Raw genomic sequence first — 22,548 nt, 5'->3', positions numbered from 1 at the left:
ACACCTCTTCCTTCCATACCCGTTTATTCCATCCTCAATCCTTCTCTCCCTCCTTCCTTCCATTAATCCTTCATTCTCTACTTCCTTTGTCCCTCCCTCCACCCATACTTAAATCTCATTCATGCCTTCGTTTCATATGTCCTTTCTTCCTTTCCTTCTTTCATCAATATACCAGCCTTAATTTCCTCCCTCCTTTTCTCCTTCTCCCATTACTTCCTTCCCTTATTCCTTCTCAGCATGTTTCTCTCCATCTATCATCCCTTCATTCTTCTTTTCCTTCTTCCTTTGCTCTGACCTTGCCTCCTTCCATGGCCCCTTCGTTCCTTCCCACCTCTTCCTTCTTTTTCAGTTACTTCGCTCGTTCCTTCATTTGTTTGCAGCTTTTCTCCTTCTTGCCTCTGCTTTACTCTTTGCGCTTTCTTCCATCATCCTTTCTTTACCACACTTCATTCTTCCTCCCTTCTTCCGTGGCACATCCTTTCTTCTTCCCCTTATTATTCCCATGCCTACTACCAACCTTCTTTCCTCCTTTTCCCTTCCCCATTCCTTCCATCCTTCTTTCTCAACATTTATTTTCTTATTCCTTCCTTCTTCAGTCATCTCTTCTTGACCTTGTCCCTTCACTCACTTCTTCCTTCTGTCGTTCCCTCCTTATTTTGTCCTTCAATCTGTCCTCACTGCACCCTTCTTTCATTCCTCACACCTTCCTTCAATTGTCCCCTCATCATGAAGGAGAGAGGATAGAAGGAAGAAAGGAAAGAGAATGAGAGATGGGAGGACAACAGTGGGCGGGGGGAGTGAAGAAAGGGAGGAAAGATAAGTCAGGACTGATGGAGGGAAGAAACAAAATACTTCATTATTTATTGCATCACTCGGGATCTGTAACATATTGAGGCTGGCATGAAAACGTTTAGCCTCACATTCAACACTTCTAATATGACATGCACGCACGCACACACATGATGAGGAAAGAGCCAATAGGGACAGGTGGTGTCTTGGTTATTTGGAGTATGGAAGTGGATCTGTGTGTGTGCACGAGTGCGTGTATGTGTTCTCGCTTGCCGCCCACGTCTTCCTTTCCTGGCGTCCTGAGACTTGAGCGTGTGGGCAGCTAGATTAAAGTAAAGTCAGTGCGCCGCCGCCGCCGCCGGCACAAAACCTATTAACATGCAACCTGCAAAGCCAGCATGTGCATCGTATCGGATGAACGTTTAGTATCGTCGTACAACGTCCAGGAATGAACATGCAGACAAAAACATGATCGGGACTTAATTTTTCACTTTTCCCACATATGGTGCAACCTCAAGGTGTTTATTGTTAGCATAGCAAGCAACGGAGTTGACATGATGGCTTTTGAATGATCGTTTACTGTGTGTTGAAAGATGTTAACCCTTGTTACGTAATAAGAAGCGCCTTCCTTCCTTCCTTGCTTCTTTCTTTCCTTGTTGCCTTCTTCCCTTCCTTCATTCTTCCCTTCCTTCCTTCCTTTTTCCCTTCCTTCCTTCTTCCCTTCCTTCTTTCTTCCCTTCCTTCCTTCCTTGCTTCTCATTTTCCTTGTTGCCTTCTTCCCTTCCTTCTTTCTTCCCTTCCTTCCTTCCTTCCTTCATCCCTTCCTTCCTTCTTCTCTTCCTTCTTTCTTCCCTCCCTTCCTTCCTTCCTTGCTTTTTTCTTCCCTTGCTGCCTTCTTCCCTTCCTTCTTTCTTCCCTTCCTTCCTTCCTTCCTTCCTTCATCCCTTCCTTCCTTTTTCTCTTCCTTCTTTCTTCCCTCCCTTCCTTCGTTTGTTCCTTCCTTGCTTTTCTCTTCCCTTTCTGCCTTCTTCCCTTCCTTCTTTCTTGCTTTTTTTTCCATTGCTGCCTTCCCTTACTTATTTCTTTCCTTCTTTCCTTCTTTCCTTCTTTCCTTCTTTCCTTCTTTCCTTCTTTCCTTCTTTCCTTCTTTCCTTCTTTCCTTCTTTCCTTCTTTCCTTCCGTCCTTCCTTCCTTGCTTCTTTCTTCCCTAGCTGCCTTCTTCCCTTCCTTCCTTGCTTCTTTCCTTCCTTGCTTGCATCTTTCTTCCCTTACTGCCTTCTTCCCTTCCTTCCTTCCTTCCTTCCTTGCTTCTCCTTCTTCTCATTATCTTCCATCCTTCGTTTCCTCTTCCTTAACTTCCTCCTTCCTCCTGAAATCTTTAATTCCTCTTTTCCATCCTTCTTTATATGCCAATTTCTCTGCCTTTCCTCTCTTCCTTCTTTTGTTCATTCTTTGCAGCCTCCCTCCATCCCATCTTGCCTTCATTCTCGGCTTTGCTCTTCTATCTTTAGAACCTTCCTTCAATCCCTCCTGCGTTCTTCTTTCATTCCCTTAGCCACACCTCTTCTTACTTCTCCCTGATCATCCCACATTCCTCCCTTCCCTCATTTCCTTTAGTCTTTCCCTTCCTTCACTCCCTCATCCCTTCATAGCTTCCCTCCCTTATTTCATCTTCATCTTTATTATTTCTTGAACATCTGTGTCAGATTTCTAAAATCTGAAGTGCAATTATCATCAAAAGCGGCAGGAGTGGATTCTATTGGTTGCTCAGGTCTGGTTACTATGTCACAAACACCCACTCTTGGCGGTTAAATGGAGTTATCATTCCAGTGGAACAATAACGGGACAGAGCCTTTCTCTCGTCTCCGTTTTCCCCTCAAGGGTTTCCGGATGAATCATCTGCTCTGGGGTGAAGTGCAGACTGCAGACTTTGCTTTATGTTGTGAAGAATACTCACTACTAACCATATCTTAAAGCGCTATTGGATTTGGATAACATGAACACTGCCCATAGCGCCAACTGTGCCACCCCCAGAAAAAAATTTCTTAACCCCATTGAGGCGAGCCTATAAATACACGGTTGTCATTTTTCACCTAACCGAGAAAGGGTAAACCGTTTATGCCTGTTCTTGTCATTGTCCACTTGGCCATATTGTACTGAGCCGCCAGGATGTATTATCATCATTCCTTTCGTTGTGTAAATGTGAATAAGGTGTTCACTGGCAGTCACATGGTAAGATGTGGGCGGGGCTATCACTTGCTTGAAGGCACATAATCTTTCTGCCATCCAAGAAGAAGCCAGCGCATTTTTTTCTGCTTCAGTGCGCACTACCATGTTAGCACAACTCATCATCTCGCTAACCTCTGACTTTGCTCCCTCTTTGTGTGCGTGCTTGTGTGTTTGTGACTTTTTGTGTGTTGCTGTTACACTTACTTACCCACACATTATACCTTGTGTGACTTTCATTCATTTGGCTCTGGGCAGCAGCACATCAGCAGCAGCTGTGTCTTTTAATGAAATGGAAAATTGGAATATTGGCTTTTTGCAGGATGCACTAAATTGCTCCCTAACGAGACATTTGGACGTTGTAGCAGAGAGTGAGAACACTTTCCATCTTCATCTTCTCTTCTGTGGCACAGTTAAGGCTACGCGTCTTCTTAAATTAAAGCGCAGGAGCCTAATTAAAAACATTTTGAGTGTGATAAAATGTGGACAAACAATAGGAAAAAAAGTACATTTTCATTCATAAAAAAATGTAATTAAAATGTATTTTTAAATAAATTAAATAATAAAAAAAAATATATGAATGAATGAATACAAAAATAAAATGAATTATTCTGACTGTTAAATAAAATCATTTATAATTGATCCAATAAATAAAAAAACATTTTTTAATTAATAAATTAATGTTGAAAATAAAAATAAAATAGGATTTACATGAATAAATGAGTACACATTAGTTTAAAAGAATTGAAAATGAAAACCTCATTTAGATGAAATGAATTGTGTGTCAAATTAAAGTTAAAGTACCACTTGATTGTCAGACCCACCTAAAGTGGGGCAAAATTCGTTCTCCGCATTTGTTGACTTCCAATTTGGTGTCGGCATAATGTGTAAACATGACTTTTTTGGCTCTTGCTTTATTACAACGGGACAGACACAGTCTCCAATACCTCAATTGAGTCGCTGAGTTCTTTTTTGTCTTTTTGTTGTTGTTGAAAAATAATCAACAATAGGATCGGAAAACTCACAATGTTGACATAGACCTAGCGATTTTTCAAATTACAGTCCTGCTCACTGTTATTGGCACCACTTCATTTTTTTCTTGACAATATCTTCAGAAATCAATGGAAATGTACCAATGTTATATCATCAGGACCTTTTAATTGGATGTCCAAAGTAATTCAACAAAGGAAATTGTTTTTCAACTTACATAATGTAATTCCAAAGAAAAAAATAGAAAACACAGCAAGTGCAGCAATAATAGCGCCCCTCTTTGATATTTGTGGTTGCACACCCTTTGGCAGTGATGACAGTTTCCAAACGTTTCTTGTAGCCATCCATATATATATATATATATATTTTTTTTTCTTGGGGAGATCCATATCCATATACTTCTTGCACTTCTCTGCTGGTATTTTCCCCCACTCTTCCTTTGCAAATTGCTCAAGCTCTTGAATGTTTGCAGGTTTCTTTTCGCAATGGCACATTTCAGCTCATATCAAAGATTTTCAATCGGATTGAGATCAGGGGTTCATGATTCCTGTGATACGATCAAGGCCTCCAGCACCAGATGTAGCAAAGCAGCCCCACAGAATAATGGATCCTCCGCCATGCTTAACTGTAGGGAGGGTGTTCTTTCAGTTTCATTGTGCTTTTTGTAAACAAACTGTTGGTGTGCATTGCGGAAAAGCTCTATTCTTGTTTCATCTGTCCACAGAACAGATTCCCAAAAGAATTGTGTTTTGTCCAGGTACTCCTTGGCAAAGGTTAGTCATTCTTTTTTTATGTCTGTCTCAGGAATGGTCTTCACCCATGAAGCCCTGTTTTTGGTTCAGTGTGTGGCATATGGTACTTCTTGAAATCATGATCCCAGACTGTTCCAGGTTGGCTTTCTGACAGCTCTTTTGTTTACACGATTGTGACAAATACCAAAGGTGAGTCACAATGGCGTTTCCATACTGATTTACAGGAAAGGGTGCCAATACCAGTGACAGAGCACATTTTAAGGTTTCTGTTTTTTCCGCCCATTGTTTATTGTTTTAATTTTTTTTAATTTATTATTAATAATTTGGTCTTTAGGATAAAACACAAGTTCGCTGTAAAAAAAAAAAAAAAGGATTTACTTGCTTCATTTTTTCCGAAGATATTCCACATTATGTTCTTTCATGGGTGCCAATAATGGTGAGCAGGACTGTAAATAGATTTTTAATTAAACTAAAAAATAAATAAATAAAGTTTTTCATTTAATCATCTAAATTATTTTAAACTAATGTGCATTCATTTATTCATGTAACAGATCTTATTTTATTTAGTGTGTTTTTTTATTTTATACATTTAATCAAAAATGTTTATTTATTTATTTTATACTTATTTGATCAATTATAAACAATTGTATTTAACAATCTGAATAATTCATTTTATTTTTATAATTATTCTTTCTAATTTTTAAATGATTTAATTCATTTAAGAATACATTTCAATGTTGTTGTTTTTTTGTTAAAAAAAATATCTTTGATCTCCTACCAGCTTCTTCATTAAATCATCTTCCTGTAGCCACATGCAGTGTGTGTTTTTGTGAGTGTGTATGCAGATTAGTGCCCTGTAAACCCAGGATGATGCATATGAGTATTATTGTGTTGCCATATGGTGATGTCACTCTATGAGGGGCTTACAATGTATACAAGTATAAGTGACTTACTTATATAAGACGTCTTTAGGCTCTATCCATGCAAATGTTGTTGACATTGAATTGCTGTGTGTTGGTGCGTGTGTGTCATTGTATTGTCAAGTTGTCGGAAGTTGCTGCTCACTTACGAGCCTCTGGCGATTGTTGCGTAACAACTAGCTCGTTTAATCATCACGTGACTCCATCATGAAAGACGAAAGATGAAAGTGTAGTTTGGAGCAATTTTGAACCTCGCTGCCGATCCGATAAACGATTGCCTTGGCAGAGGTCCTACTATAGTTTGAGGCAAATTACATGATGACTTCAGTTGGGTGAAAAGAGGACAATTGATTGAAAAGTCAGGCGGAGATGTGCACTCCAGTAGACGCTGACGCGATGTATTGTGTCTACTTGGCGGGCGTGTCTGTCTGTTGCTCGCTGATAAAGCTCGTTAACATCAGCATGTTATCAGCAAGCAAGCGCAGCCGCCGCCGTGAAGGTGAAAGTCAGAGACCGAGGCGGGGAGGTCAAAAAAAGGGAGACGTCTTTGTTTGTTGGCCATGAAAGGCTTGTAAATAACAACAGGAAGTCATTAGCACGTCTAAAAAATGTAAATGTATTTTTTGTCACGACAGTACAGCTATTCTAAATATTTTTTTCTTCTACAGGTACAGTATGAGTCTTGATGTCAAACAGGCATATCGATCATACCAAAACTCGCGTGAAGAGAAACTGTTGAAAAGCTGTGTTCACTGTAATGGCTAATATGCTCATTTGCATATCCGATCACTCGTGCTGTCCCAAACATTTGGCAAGAATCACATCCAGCTGTGAAAAAAGCATCCAGAGTGACTTCACTGTAGCAGATTCAGATTTGTATCCCATCACGAGTCAGTGAAGCCGCCGACTGAGAGCCAGATGGACTTTTTACAGCTGCCCATGATGCGCCTGGCTCAACTGAAATGGAGCATTAGAGGCCGTGTTTGGCATTTTGCGTGTCCGTCGCTAAAGTTCACACAATACGCATCTACATAAACTGCACGAATAACAATCATAAAAGAAAAAACCTCAAATTATTGAAGTTATAACGCTAACAGGGTCTTTGATGTCAGTTCAGATTTTTATTAACAGTTGAACCCCCACTGGCCATCTGCTTAGCAATGCTAGCCAATCACAGCGCAGCATAGGGGGTCAATGATACATTTTATAATTTTAAAAATGGTGCTCATTTAAATGCATTTTCATGTTTTGTTTTCATTTTAAATCTTGTTTCATTTTATTACATCATCATCATGTCTGAACTTGAACTATTTTTTTTAAGTAAATTTAATTTTAAATTTTAATGTTATTTATTCCTTTTAAATTCAACAGAGTGCTGCTGGGATTTTTTTTTAATGTTTTTTTTTTTTTTTAAGAAAGCATTGGATTCATATAAATATTAGTATTCTTTCAAATGTTTTTCATGATGACTGTAAAAAAAATGTTTAGGGGTGCGGGGCAGCACTCTGTCTAAACACTGCATTCTGATTAACTCATTCACTGCCATTGACGGCTATAGACGTCAAAAATTAATTTGAACCATTTCTATTAGTTTTCAATTTTTGTTAATAAGAGTATGAAAACCTATATATATATATTGTACATTTAGAACAGATATAAAATGTGTGATTAATTCTGAGTTAATTATTGAAGTCATGTGATTAATTACAATGAAAAAATGTATTCACCTGACATGATTTAAAAAAAGAAAGAAAAGATTATAAAATATTAGGGGCGTCAGGCGATTAAAATTTTAATTGTAATTAATCGCATGACTTCACTAGTTAACTCACAATTAATCACACATTTTATATCTGTTCTAAATGTACAATAAAAAATTCTAGGTTTTCACACTCTTGTTTACAAAAGTGGAAAAAAATGTTTAGCTAATAGAAATAGTTCAAATGAATTTTTGACGTCTATAGCCGTCGATGGCAGTGAATAAGAATTAAGCAGATTAATCTGGGGTCGGCCATTTTGCCACTTGCTGTCAACCGACAATGACATCACAGTGCCTAAGGGCTCATCTTGTGAACGTCACATGATCAAACCCAGAAAACTGGTGAGCCGTGGTTGATCGTTCGTTACCTGAGCCCTGAGCAACTAAGATGTCATTTTCAGTCGACAACAAGTGGCAAAATGGCCGCTCCCTGAGATGGATAAAAACAGGTGAATTTTGCTGCTTAATCCATATTCCATGATCAGTAAAATAATGCTCTTAGTTTGTTAGCCAAGATGCTAACTCTATTTTACTAAGGCACAGTTACTATGCATTTAGTTTTTGAATGTGCAAAATCATGTTGTGGTTTGTGGGTTAGTTTGGAGAACCCCCTTGGGATAGAGCTGAGCTATGATAAAAACTACCCAAAAAGTAAAATAATACACTCAGTGGAATAAAGGGATGATGAATGGAGGCCGAGAAGTCATTGCGGTAAAGAGGATGTTGTAATTCCACCGCCACTTTCACTAAACCACCAACATGGTTTTTACCCAGCAAATTGCGGGCTTTATTTAAAACCAAGGATTAATGTGGCTGTGTGCGTGTATGTGTGCACTGATTGAATTCTTCTCCTCGTGTAACACTCAACTTACATCCTATAATGATGCATGAGTCGTTATCTCTACTGCCTTGTAGCCATCCTGCTTTCCAATTAGCCGGAAAGGGAGAGAGATGACTCCCTCTTCTGATCAAAGAATACATGTTGAGTCGGGCTCTGTTGCTAACCCAAACAGCAGTCTGTCTATTAGTTCCATCAAATAAATACACACCTCTCTCAAGTTAATGCCTACAATTTCCCAACGGGTACTAACTGTCACAGTTCATGGATTGCTTTTGCTAACCAAAACAGCAGCAGACACTAAAAGACTCTCAGATGAATAGCTATGTGGAGTCTTTGCACTTGTTATAAACCATGCTGCTGCACGCTATTAAAGAATTCACTACTTAGCCCATTAGAACTCTGTTGCTAACCAAAACAGCAGCATCTACAGGAGCACGTAAACAGTCTCTTAGCCAAATTAAAGTGAAGAGTGTTGACGTAGAAAAGAGGATATTATGTTATGTAGCATCGGCATCACTGATGACCATTAGTGTTCCAGTAGATTCTGACTCGGTGGTCATTCCACAATGTTGTGTGTCTATAGACCTTGAACTCATTTGTGAACCAAAACAGCAAGACAGTCACGTAAACTGCACTCTTGCATTAAGCAAGGCACTGAATCCCAGCACGAGTAACGGGAACGGCGTTCGGTTGATTCTGATAGGTGATCCCGCCACAATGTTATGTGCATTGAGATTTGACCTTTCCCAGTTTTCTTTGCACCGTTTGTTTTTCCAAGAAGGGTTTGATTGAGTTGCTGGAAAAACACTTGAAGGAATGTAGGAACAGTAGCACTTAGCGAGCCACATGGTTACTCCAAATCCGGTCAAATCCAATCCCATCTTCAACCCAATCTGCTGGGTCAAAATAACTAACGCAACATTGTGTAAAAGTAATCCAACCTGCTCAAAAACTCAGTTAGAAACTTATAGTTGTTTTTTTTATTATTTTTTATTATAAAGGGCTTAGCCCATCTGCAGTTGAGTAAATAATGGTCCTCCTGGGTACTATTTTCAGCATGTTAGCTTGGTTTTCTTGGAGCGAAGACTTAGTTTGTTAGATGGAAAACTTTTTGAAGGAAGGCTTCTAAAAATATGCAATAAAGTGTGTCGATGTTTGCGCGCGCATATGCGTGTGTTTTTATGTGTGTGTGTGTGTGTGAAAACCTTCTCATTGCTCGTGTCAGCCCCGCGCGTGCGGGTCGGCTTGCTCTCGCTTCCGCACCGAGTCGACCTGTCAGCGTGTCACATCGTTGAGCTCCATTTTAAATTGCTCGTTATTCTCCCTCCGAGTAAATTTGGAGCGTCTTCTGAGAGGGCGACAGAGGAGAAAGACAAAAAAAAAAAGAGAGAGAGAGGGAGAGGTGGTGGTGTCAGCGGTGGACTCATGAGTCAATCTGCTGGCCGGCTGGTGAGACACACTGGAATAAAAAGAAAGCCTGCTCAATTAAGATGAGCGATTTTGCTGTTGCACTTGGCCTGTGAGATGAGCCGCGGTGGGCCGAGCGCAGACAAGTAGTACGAGGTGGGATCTTTCTTAGGGTGGACTCACACCAGACCGTATAATATGCGCTGTGTTTGGCACCAGGGGCCTGATTTACTAAAAAACCAAATAGCGGGTATTAAATTACATGTTGACTCAAACTGATTGTGGGCATGTTCCCTGGTGTTCTTATCAGGAAACAACATTTTGAAGCTCCATTTATGCTGTGCTGTATTAGTAATGCTACTTGATTTATGTAGCGCTTTTCCACCTTACAAGGCCCTCAAAGCGCTTTTACATTGGACTAGCCATTCACCTACTGATGACGCAGCATCAGGAGCAACTGGGGGTTCAGTATCTTACTCAAGGATATTTCGACATGGTCACAATCTCATGAGATCGAACCCACAACCTCTGGATTTGGAGACGACCACCATATCACTGAGTCGCGGTCATGGACCGATTGTCAAGGAAGAAGCAGATAGTGTTAATTTTATCAGCTTTAAAAGCTTTATCAGCAAGTTTTGGTCCAGTTTCAATCGCGCTTGTCTCATTTTGTCAACCTTATCCTGTTTTTTGAGCATTTTAGTCTTTATTTTAGTCCAAGATAACATAATTTCATCCATCTAATTCAGGGGTCTGCAACATGTGGCTCCCTGTGAATCTTAAAAAAAAAGAAAAAGAAATTAATGAAATTTTTTTTTTAGACAAAATAATATATTATTTAAAGGAATTAATGATTAAATACAAATGAATAATTAAAAAATGCCTGTCATTTTTTTAAGCCAAAGGTTGATAAAAAAAACTTTAAAAAAATGTCCAAAAAGTGACCATAAAATGTTCAAAAAGGAAAAGGAAGAACGTTGCTCCTCTCCTCTGACCATTTATTTACAATAATCACCAACTCGAAATAAACCGAATTACTCAAAATAATCTGCAAAGTCTAATTCATAGACCACGCCACAGTCCAGTGCATCATATCATTAACTCATTCACTGCCATTGACGGAACATTTTTTTCCCTACTTTTATTCACAAGAGTATGAAAACCTAGACTTTTTTTTGTATATTTAGAACAGATTAATCGTGAGTTAACTAGTGAAGTCACGCGATTAATTATGATTACAAATTTGAATCGCCTGACGCCCCAAATTTGTAATAATCTTTTCTTTTTAAATTTTTTTTTTTTAAGAAAAAACGATTATTAAAAATTAGGGGCGACAGGCAATTAACATTTGTGATTGTAATTAATCGCATGACTTCACAAGTTAATTTTTATTTTTTTTACAGAAAAGATTATTAAAAATTAGGGGCATCAGGCGATTACAATTTTTTATTGTAATTAATCGCATGACTTCACTTGTTAATTTTTTTTAAAGAAAAGACTAAAAAAAAAGAAAAGAAAAAGTTATTAAAAATTAGAGGCATCAGGCGATTAAGATGTTTAATTGTAATTAATTGCATGACTTCACTAGTTAACTCACAAATCACACATTTTATATCTGTTCTAAATGTATAATATTTTTTCCCCCCTAGGTTTTCATACTCTTGTTTACAAAAGTGGAAAAAACTGTTAAACTAATAGAAATAGTTCAAATGAATTTATGGCAGTGAATGAGTTAATGTGACAGCTCCAATTTTCATGATAACCATCACCATGCACAACAGGATTCGACTATTTTATCTTCCCTTTACCACATTATGATTTGTGAAGTGTGTTGCCAGATGTCTTCCCGCAGTCTCTGTTCTTTCTCTTCCATGATGTTAGCCAGCATCATTGCATTAAAGCGGCTTCAGTGTCTGAGCGCGTGTGTGACACATCGTCTTGCATCATCCCCCGGGGGGGAGGCGGCGGTCACCCGGGCGATGAGCGTGCTGCAGCTCCCTCCGAGACCCGCTGCACGCGCACACACATGATCGAGCCCCCGAACGTTTGCCCCTCGCCTCTTGTCCACGTTTACGGCTGATCGCCCAACAAGACGACATGACTGTCATTTAAAGTTAACGCTGTACTGTTCTTCTACTATAGAGTGGAAAAACTGCTGTGTTTGTGTAGAAGAAAGTTGTAAGTGGGTCAAACTGCAGTAGCGCCCCTGATTTTCTGTTTTTGTTTTGAGAAATTCAGCCCTCAAAGCTTGCTTGATTTAACGACATGAAATGTGGCAGGTGTGTCTGTTATTACGAGTCAAAAAGCCATCACTGAAAGGTCACGCAGGAAGGCTGTCGTTTCGGTTTGACGCGGCAGCCATTTTGTCCTTGCCATATGTTCCTCAAAAACGGACGGCCACTTTCTTTCAGACCGATGCCAGTACGAGCACTCAACTCTCGAATAGTCACCGCTACATTTTAAGGGGAGAATTCGTCATTGCATGTGGCTGAAGCGTTGCAGTGAAATTTGATGACTCACCTTAAAACATAAAATTCTAATAATTCAGATCATAAATTTTTTTTTCTAAATTCGGGCCTCAAAATGAGTTTGGCTAAGCAACATGGAATTTTATAGACGTGTCTATCATGAGTACACCAACAAAAAGTCTTAAAAAGACAAGAGACACAGAAAATCTGCCATTTTGTTTGGAAGCAGCCATTGAGGGGCATTTTGAAAATTTCTAAGCATCTTTTTTTGTATTTTGTTTGCTTACAAGCTCCCCAGATCAGTGACAATAAATTGTGAAAATGCTTAGTTCTTATTGCATGTGGACGCAGCATGGTGGCGGATTTTGATGACTTACTGTAAAACACAAACTCTAGTAAGTCAACTCCACAGGGTCAGCGCTTGGCTAAACGTCTTACGTGTGAGAGGGACATAAACAAACCGAAAAAGAGTCACTGAATTAATTATTCAAACTTCCACTCACTGGTTTTCCACACGGATTCATCAGGATTTTTATCGACCTACAGTAGTTTGGCAGTTTATTAAAAGTAGATGAAATGCTGAATGAGCTCCACAAACAAATGGATTGCAAGACTGTGTGAATTTGCTCTATGCGTGTGTGCTTGCATGCATGCGTGCAAGTGTGTGTGTGTGTGTGCTGTGACCTGCAAATCTGTAAGGGTGAATGACGCAATGAGTGAGAACATTCTGATCAAGTGTGCACCTGCTGCGAAACCACCTGGACTAAACAACAAACAAAGCACACACACACACACAAGTTCGTTTTACTATCTTTGTGGGGTCATCTCATTGATATAATGCATTCCCTAGCCCCTCCCCCTAACCCCAACCATCAAAAATAATTGCCTACCCCTATTCCTTACCCTAACCTCAACCATAACCCAATTCAAACCTAAACTCTAAAACCAAGTCTTGACCCTCAAAAAGAGGTCTAAACTTGTGGGGCCCGGCAAAATGGCCCCACGTGGACGGGTGGGCCCCACAACTCCCCATTGTGTAACACGCACACACACACATTTGTACTTATATAATTGTGAGGACATCCATAGATATAATGCATTTCCTAGTTCTCAATCTGTTGGTTAAAGATTTATTTTGGTCCTCACAATGTCATATGTACAAGTACACACACACACACACAAACTCACACACACACACACACACACACGTTGAGGTTTACATTACTAGTGGGGACATCTCAGTGACATAATGCATTTCATTGACCGTTAACCTAACCTTAACCATCACAACTGACTGCCTTACCCTAACCCCAACCAAAACCCAATTCAAACCTAAATTTCTAAAACCAAGTTTTGACCCTCAAAAAGAGGTTTGGACTCATGGAGACCACCAAAATGTCCCCACAATGACACGTGGTCCTCACAATGATAGTAAAAACTTAGAAAATGGTCCCCATGATGTGAAAACACACACACACACACAAATACAGGGACAAGTCGGTCCCCACAATAACTGTTCAACCGGAAATATGAGCCCCGTCATGTTGCAAAAACAAACACACAATGCACACACATATTCACACACACACACACACACGTTGTCACCGCCCAGCTGCGTTCAAGGACAGCAGTTGTGTGTCGAGGGGGGGGAAGAAAAGCTCCAGCTGAGAGATTCAAACCCACAAGCGTTGACAATAAGACACACATGCTAGCATGTGGTTAGCATGTTTCATGAGCAACAACATGCCTCACTGTGCCACCAGGAAAGGAATATAAGCACTGTAAATATGTCAGACCATGAGGACATTCCCCCCACTGTGCCATCTCACAGATGATTTTTTAATAAGGTCTGGGTTTTCCTGTTTGCCTAGCTAGAACATTCCTCACTCTGTACGGAATTTCACCTTTTAGTAATCGTGCGGCGTCACTTCCAAGTCATTTCACTTTGTCATGTATGTCTTGAGGCTTTAGCTCACATACACACACATTCGGGTACAAGCTGAAAGACTTATTGAAGCCTTTCTTTATCGTCCATCACTTTCTCATCAGGCCTTCACAACAGACATCCTCTGTCTGTGTGTGTTGTTCCTGTCATCCCCTGATCTCTGATGCTCATCATGCTTCTTCATCCTCATGTTTTTTTTTCCCCTTCACTGGCTTCACCTCACAAGGTGATGGACTGGTTCCGATGCTTGTAACCCCGGTGGCAGGTCTCGGAGGGAAGCGTGCTTTGATTTGTACTTTGGGAAGTCATCCGTCAGCTTCAGGAAGTTTTTCCCTTGTGGGGCAGCTGCCAGAACAAGTGCCGTCTGGTCTGTCACTCAGGACTTGATTTACTTTTACTTACTTTTTTCATTAAGTTGTTGAATCCTTGCCTAGCATCCATCAGGTCTGTTTTGGTTGAGTCTGCAGCTATCTTGTTAAAGTTTGGATTAGGCTGTAGGGTTATGGTTTGGGTCATTTTAGGGATAGGCCAAGTTTCGAGGGAGATTTAGGTAAAAGGGTTTAGGGTAGGTTTATAGTTTGGGTAACTTTAGAGCTGAATTGAGTGTGTTGACGTTATGGTACTGTTTTAATAATTTGAGTTCTGAATGTCAAATTTAATTGTGTCAATTTCAGGCGGGCAAAAAAAAAATCTATAAATTCTCTTATAGTTTAAAACAATATCGTTTTCATATATGATTTTCCTCCTGCTTTCATCGGACCCCATCGTTATGCAAATGAGTCACCTCTGTGTGCTTTGATGGCATTTAGCGCAATTATCTCGCGCTAAGGAAGCATTAGTAAATCGGTGTTACTCACACGCTGCTAACATGGCCGACTTAAGACGCTCGTTAAAATCAATCTTCATCTGAGCCATCGTGAAAGTCGCTGCTTTGGCCTCGATTGTAGATCTAATCGTTATACAGTACGATCAATGGCGCTAAAACAGACGCTCACGTGGATCGTGAATCGTTTTCTTTCTCCCCTCAATAAAGTATAGAGGGATGATGGAATGACGAAGAGATGGATGATGGCAGAGAAACAATAAAGTTAAGAGGAGATTCATGTGACCTGTAAGGAGCCTTCTGATTGGTTCATTAATCATCTTCCAATAATTCTTTACTGCTTACAACCAGACACGCCCCTCTGTTTCTTTTATACTACAACATTACAACTTTACAACAACTATAACAATCTGACGCTTTCATTTATTTCATCCCTTTACGCTTTTCTTCTTTGCTGCTACCCGAGCGCGGGCCTGCTCGCCGTGCTCGGCCATTATGGCGCCTGACAGCTCATTCTTTGTCCTATCAGCGCTTCTTCGATTCCCTTTAACAAGGCACCTCTGTCCACCAATGCTCAACTCGCCGCTTCAACAAGCTGCTGCATCCTCAACACTTGACATTAGAGCACAAGGGGCGTTTTATCAGCAGAAGTAATGGGACGCGTTCTTGTTCTCCACTGTTCTTCCCTACCAAACTCGCAAATATCCTGCAGTGTTTGCGTAAATTGTGACAAATAAAATTGTCTAATCGCCTTTTCAGGCATTACAACTCATTACATATTCAGAGTCGAGAATGGATGAATTTGGGTTTGGAATATGGTTGATTTTAGGATTTAGGATTCGGATTTTTGACAATAATATGTTCTATGCAGCCCCACAAGTCTAAATATGGTATTCAGGTTGATATTGTGTTAGCGGAATATGAGTTAAGCAGCAAAATCCAGCCATTTTTATTCATCTCAGGGGGCGGCCATTTTGCCACTTGCTGTCGACTGAAGATGACATCAATGTTCCTCAGGTCTCATGTAACACCATTCACGACAGAGCTTCAGAAAACAGGTGAGCTGTGATTGGTCGTTGCCTGAGCAAAATGGCCGCCCCCCCTGGGATGGATAAAAAATGGCTGGATTTTGCTTCATAACTCACATTCCACAAATGTAATATTATTTAAAATGTCATGTTTAGACTAGTGAGGTCACATAAAACATATTGTCAAGAAATGTTTAAAGGTTGACTTCCACTTAAAGGTTAGCGTAGGGTTAGGGACATTTAGTGGTCTGCTGTGTTTTTGGGTTAAAGTGAGTATATCATATTTAAGAATGAAATGACATAAATTTGACTTTTCTACCACCTTTTTAGCACTTTGGTGACACTGCATGATCAATATATTTAGCATCATGTGTTCAAAAATCATTTTAAAATGATCACATTAAAACAACCTAAAGTAACCATTTTTTTTTTAAGTATCTAAAAAAAAAAGCTAGAATTTTTTTTTAAACAGGCATATATTAATACCTTGATTTGTGGCTGTCCCAATTCACAAATTAAAACCTTTTTTTTAATAATTTTTTTTAGGTTTTTAAACTTCAATATTTGAAGCGTCTCAATACTTTTGCCCATACAGCAGACGTCAATGCAGTATAAAGGCAATCTGCATTGCGCCTGGAGTTACATTTTAATTTCTTCTGGTCCCTTTGGTACATCGACGCTTCTGGTCTGTGCGGTTTTTGATGTCGGTGTGATGTTTCTTCGGGTATTGCTTGTCTTCAGAGGACGAAAATGGATGTTAACTTAACAACTCGCGCTTAAGCAGGCAGAAACGTTTGAAAATGCTGTCAGACTATTTTCTTTATGGATGTGTGATTTTATTCATGTATGCTTCTTACTCTATGTGTGTATATATGTTTGTGCACACAGTTGCGTAATAAGGCACGACAAGATAAATGAGAGCAAAGCACAACACTTTCTGTCTCACTGGCCTGATTAATTCAATTTAAGTTTCATTTAAAATCATGTTGCTTGCATAACAACACACACGCACACAGGCACAAACACACACACAGTTATATGGTCAAGAGTCGGCGTGCGGTGGGATTCCACACATCTCCATTTTGAGCATGAGCATTTTCCGCCATTGTTACGATCGGCCTCTTTGGGGACCCGCCCACACATTTTCACATGTGCCAAGTTGAAACACACATCAAGGTCGCTGAATTTCAAATGAGCATGGATGTCGTTTAGAGTGTGTTAAAGGATTGCAGTTTGAAGCTAGACCAAAGCAAACGATCACACTCATAGAGGCCCAATCATCTTCCCCCAGGGGGAAGGGGGGGGGGGCTGTGTCCTGTCACATGTCAGCGTGATGAGATAAGATGACATAATCGTGTTAAAAAAGTTCAAACATGATCATAATTGGATTTCTGTATTTTGGTTTCAGGGAAGCTGAACCCTCGTGCCCCCCATGAGTTTGAGTCAGGTAAGTTAAATGGATTGCATATGTGAATGGAAAAACTGATATTTATGTTTGGCATGTATGTGGATGTACAGATAGATGGTTATTGTGTGTATGTGCGAGGTTCGCAATATGTGGTTTCACTCATGTGGCGAGGAAGGAAGATGACATTAAAAAGTGGGCAAGGACAACGTACAGTCGCATGTTTTGCTAAACTTTGTCACTTCAGATGATCAGCCAATGAGTAATCTAGAAGCTCTGAGGCATATCAGTACTAGGGATGGAGTTCGATGCACGTGAGCATCCGCTTTTTATCCGCAAATTGAAAGAAGCGCCCGTACAAAAGCTATTTTAACAAATGGCTCACTGCTACTTCCGATATCTTACTGGAAGTCGCTCCCATAATTGTTTTTACATGCCATCCCTCAGGAATAAGGTAGATATGCTAAAAGGAATACAAATACCTGTATTTGCATAGTGTCTGGGCAGACATTTACTTCCTGTCAACATTTTCCTGCTTTCCTGCACACAGCATTCTCATCAATAACGTCCAATTGGTTGCAACGTTTCTGTTTATTTCCCAGTGCGATTGCATCTCATACCTCGTTAGCCACCTTGACGTCATCCTGAATGCCGGCATCCAGTCATGTATGTCATGCCTGATTTTAGCGTTAGCGAGCAGCATAGCGTCATGCACATCAACAACTCGGCCTCTCAGGAATATTTGAAGTTTGATCAATAATTCTCCTTCAGTGTGGTATAAAATCACTCCTGTGAGTGAAGGTGTTGGAAATCAATATGTTATGTTGGGATTTCTGCATCACAAGGGACTGATGAGGTTACAGACGATCCCGTCTAAACAGATGATGTCATGTTCATCCCGTTTTTTTCCGAGCAGCATTGCAAGTGGAACAAGTCGATGTGTGCAATGCAGACAAGTGGTGCAGAAGATAAGTGCGCATATACCGATAATGTAATGAGAAAACAACGTGCCAGATGATTGCAAGTGGAACAAGTGGGCGCATTCAAGGTAGGTGTGTGTGTGTGTGCAAGATGGGCAACGTGGTGATGAAAAAAAGCGTAGCCAGGTAATGTAGTATCAGTCAAATGGTTTATTGTAAGTGGAGCAAGTTGGTGTATTCGAGGTAGGCAAGTTGTGCGCAAGCAGAACAATGGCCTGTATGTGCAAATGTGGCTAGCAGTGGTGATTTAAAAAGCGTAACCAGGTAATGTAGTGTCAGTCAAATGGTTTATTGTAAGTGCAGCAAGTGGGTGTATTCAAAGTAGGCAAGCGGTGAAGAAGCAGAGCAGTGACCTGCGTTTGCAAGGTGCGCAAGTGGTGGTGATGAAAAAAGTGTGTCTTACCAGGTAACGTAGTGTCAGTCAAATGGTTTATTATAAGTGGAGCAAGTGGGTGCCTTCATGGTAGGCAAGCGGTGCAGAAGCAGTGCAGTGGCTTGTGTGTGCAAGGTGGGCAAGCGGTGGTGATTTAAAAAGTGTAACCAGGTAATGTAGTGTCAGTCAAATGGTTTATTGTAAGTGCAGCAAGGACGTGTGTATGGGAGGCAGAAGTTGTTTGGAAGGCAGTTGAGTTAGTGTGCCAGTCAAATGACTTATTGTAAGTGGAGTGAGTGGGTGTATGTGAGAGAGGCAAGCAGTTTGAAAGAAATGTTTATGTGTGAGGCAGGCAAGGGGGGCAGAGGACATTTCAGCGTAACGGGATAATCGTGTCAATGACGTTGCTTATTGCAAGAGCAGCAAGTGGGTGCGTGTTCAAGTCGGTCAAGCGGGGCAAAAGCTTAAACATCTCTTTAGTTGCTAATATACGTCCTGCGTGCTTCACATCGTCACGGCGACAGCGATGCGTGAACGTTATGTCTCTGATGACTCCTGCCCGGATACAGTGATGGGCGGAGTGTGGGGCTGCTGCCTCCTAATTGGCTTCCCGGGAGAAGGCCAGAGGGGAGATGTCCGTGCACACACGCGCACATGTACTCACATGTTCATGCGCACACGCAGGAAGACACTGCTATCCATAACCAGGATTTAATTGGCGGCCATCGTCTTACATGCTCGTGCATGATACGCTTGTGTGCACACTCTGAGATAGTCTAAAATGTTTTGAGCCATTTGTGCACTTGGCTAGCACACACACACCCACACACTAATGAGGTCATAAAGAGCAGAGATGATATAGATGTTTGTCTTTAACACCAATTAGCCCTGTAACCTCTCTAATATTACACATTCATGATCAAACACACACTCACATTATCTATATTCAGACAATTCATTAGGTACACTTGCTAATGTGATCCAATACAAAATCCTGCATTTTGTTGGCTCTAAAAATGGCCTCAGCAGCGGCCTTGGGACTTTTTTGAACATTCAGCCGCTGAGGCTGGTTTGACTTGGCAACATGGAATTTAGTAGACACGTCTATCATGGGTAAACCGACAAAAAAAGTTTTTAAAAAAATCATGCCCAAAAGGTCACTGTAAATCTGCCATTTTTGTTTTGAAGCGGCCATTTTAGGGTTATTTTTGGGCCATTCTAAGGAATCCCTCACAAACTGCTGACTGTTTTGATTTGATTTCCATCCAATTTGATCCATTAGGGCAACATAACAACAACATTGGGTAGGCATGTCTAAAAACACACAGGAAGTCGGCCATTTTGGTTTGAAGCAGCCATTGTAGTGCCATTTTGCCCACTCAACCAACATTTCTCTCTCCTCTGTGTTCTACTTTACTACAGACGCTCTTTCCCTCTTCTTCCTTCATCCCCTCCTTTTCCACTTTCCCGTGTTTATCTTCTCCTCTTGCATCAGAATGACTCCAGTGTCTCTAGTTTGTCTGTGTGTGCGTGCCCGTGTGTGTGTGGAACAGAGAAGCTTCCATCAGTGCAAATCCCCCAATCAGGTTATCTAATCTCATCTAAATACGAATGACTGCGGGCTGATTGCCACACACAAACACACACACGCATCAAGCACACAGCTTCCGTGTTGGTTCTGGAAACTAATGAGGGCAGAGAGAGAACGCGGGACCATTGTAATTACTGAGGGCGGCTGGTGGCTGGCGGGAGATGAATGGCTCGACACACACACAGGCACACACTAAATAACGTTTACAGAGCGACCAGAGGGAGATGGGGGTGAAAGAATGATGCTGGCACAAAAAAGGAGGGACGCCAAATAAAAGAGCATTTCCGTCCTTTACACTGCAGTGCTCTAATTCACTAGAGCACTGCAGTTTACAGTACACTGGCAGATATCCCATTCCAATCTAGTTTTGATTCAAATCAAAGCTAAAATTGAGATCTGAGGATGTCCCATGCCATGTGCTTTTCTATGTGTGTATTGCCCCCCCCCCCCACCCCCCACCCCCATCCTGCCTTTTAATAAAAGGAGTTGCTTTGTTGTCATAGCTAAATTAGGCTCTTATTGATTTGAATAATTAATCAAAAAAAGAGGCTTCAAGCTGTTTATTGACATTCCCATTTGGAGTTTACATTCAACTAAACAGATTTACACGTTGCGCAACAACCACAAAATTGCCTTATACAAAAGTCCGATAGCATTATGCTAAAACACAATGCAAAACACCATTTTATAACCATATATATATATATATATATATATATATATATATATATATATATATATATATATCGAGTGTCTGGCCGCCGGCTGGTAAGTAAGTTTGACAGCTGACTTACTTTAATTATTTTACAATATTTTGGTCTTTTCATTATATATATATATATATATATATATATATAATTAAAGTAAGTCAGCTGTCGAACTTACTTACCACCCGGCGGCCAGACACTCGATGGTCATGCTAACAACTAGCCGCTAGCCACTTACGTCGGAAACTTCTGCCGTGTCATAAAATGACGGCTTAATTAATTAGCGGTTACTTAGCGTCCTTAATTAGCGATTGAATACGTGTTCGGGTTAGCGTTATGTTGATGTTGGTCGCAACTACAATGTCAATCAAAGAAACGTCTAAAAGGGAAGTTAAGTTCATCACGCCACGACGTGGGCGAACTTCAACATAAAAGTGTACTAAGGCTATTTGCTTTACCGTCAATGTATTACTGTGTTTGGTAAACTTTATTTTGAAGTTAGGCTTAGCGCGTTACGTTGAGTATGTTTCAGCTTCCTTGACATGTCAGAATGAAATCAACTGTGAATGCGCACTTTGTTTTTGTTTTGTTTTTCCCCTCACCAACCAATCCGCGGATCGGCCGTAATCCGAACCGACCACGGATCAATGATGATCCCATTGAATGGGAGCAAAAAATTTAGCAAAAAAATTCTTTACTTTCTAATGAATTGTATCATTTTTTTTAAACATTTTTTTCAACATAGTTTACCATTAAATGAACAATTTTACAAATTCCAAATCAAATGTGCCCTTCAAAAAATTGCCCATGTTGTAGTGCAGTAGCTTGCTGCTGTTTCAGGATGACACAGGAGATTGTTTCTTCCGGAAGCATGTTCCAATCTCATCTCATGTTCTGATGGATGGCCTCGTCCATACATCTCCAACGCCAATAAAAAAAATTCCCAGCTGGCATGGGTCCCTCTCACGCTCTGTCGGCTGCTGTGGCATCTCATTCGCCCCCCGCTCGGGATGGGAGCCAGAAACGAGTAAATGCTTTGCACTCAGCCGTGTCCTCGTAAAGGCGCCTTGATGGCCCAGGAGATGCTCCGCTTCAACTTGTTTAAGCGTGCTTCGAAACATGCGTGTTCAAGGACAGGCCGGGTCCTTTATTAGGATGTCACGTTCAAGCACCGTGAAATCGGATCCCTTTTAAAGCTATGTTGGATATGTTTTTGATTCAAGTTGTAATCTTGCCTGATTGTTATATAAAAAGTCTTATATTTCATAGCAAGTAGCATTTTTTGAGAATAAGAATATATATTTAAAAAATTAAAATGTGCAGTTTTATGAGAGTATAATAAAATAAGAATCTAATTTTCAAGAAAAGTATTGTAATTTAATAAGAATGATGTCATTTTTTAAAACATTTTTATATATAAAAAATTTCCATGTTAAAAAGTTGTTGTTTTTTACGTAAAGTTATATTTTTAGATTAAAAGTTATATTTTTAGAAAACATTTTTCAGATGAAAAAAAAATGTATATTTTTTTTCAATTTAAAACA

General features: G+C 40.2%; 1 protein-coding gene across 1 annotated transcript in view; it reads left to right on the top strand.

Annotated features, from left to right (window-relative positions):
• The window catches only part of slc8a2b (solute carrier family 8 member 2b), a 65,763-nt gene that overhangs the window by 4,882 nt on the left and 38,333 nt on the right, over window positions 1-22,548 (top strand). Inside the window, exon 2 of the mRNA XM_077565986.1 lies at window positions 17,357-17,395. The gene's annotated coding sequence lies outside the window, so the exon portion shown is untranslated. The remainder of the gene's footprint in view (window positions 1-17,356; window positions 17,396-22,548) is intronic.

Source organism: Vanacampus margaritifer, chromosome 5 (assembly GCF_051991255.1).
Source record: "Vanacampus margaritifer isolate UIUO_Vmar chromosome 5, RoL_Vmar_1.0, whole genome shotgun sequence".
NCBI lineage: Eukaryota > Metazoa > Chordata > Actinopteri > Syngnathiformes > Syngnathidae > Vanacampus > Vanacampus margaritifer.
The sequence above is the reverse complement of the archived record's forward strand: the minus strand, read 5'-3'. Positions and strand labels throughout refer to the sequence as shown.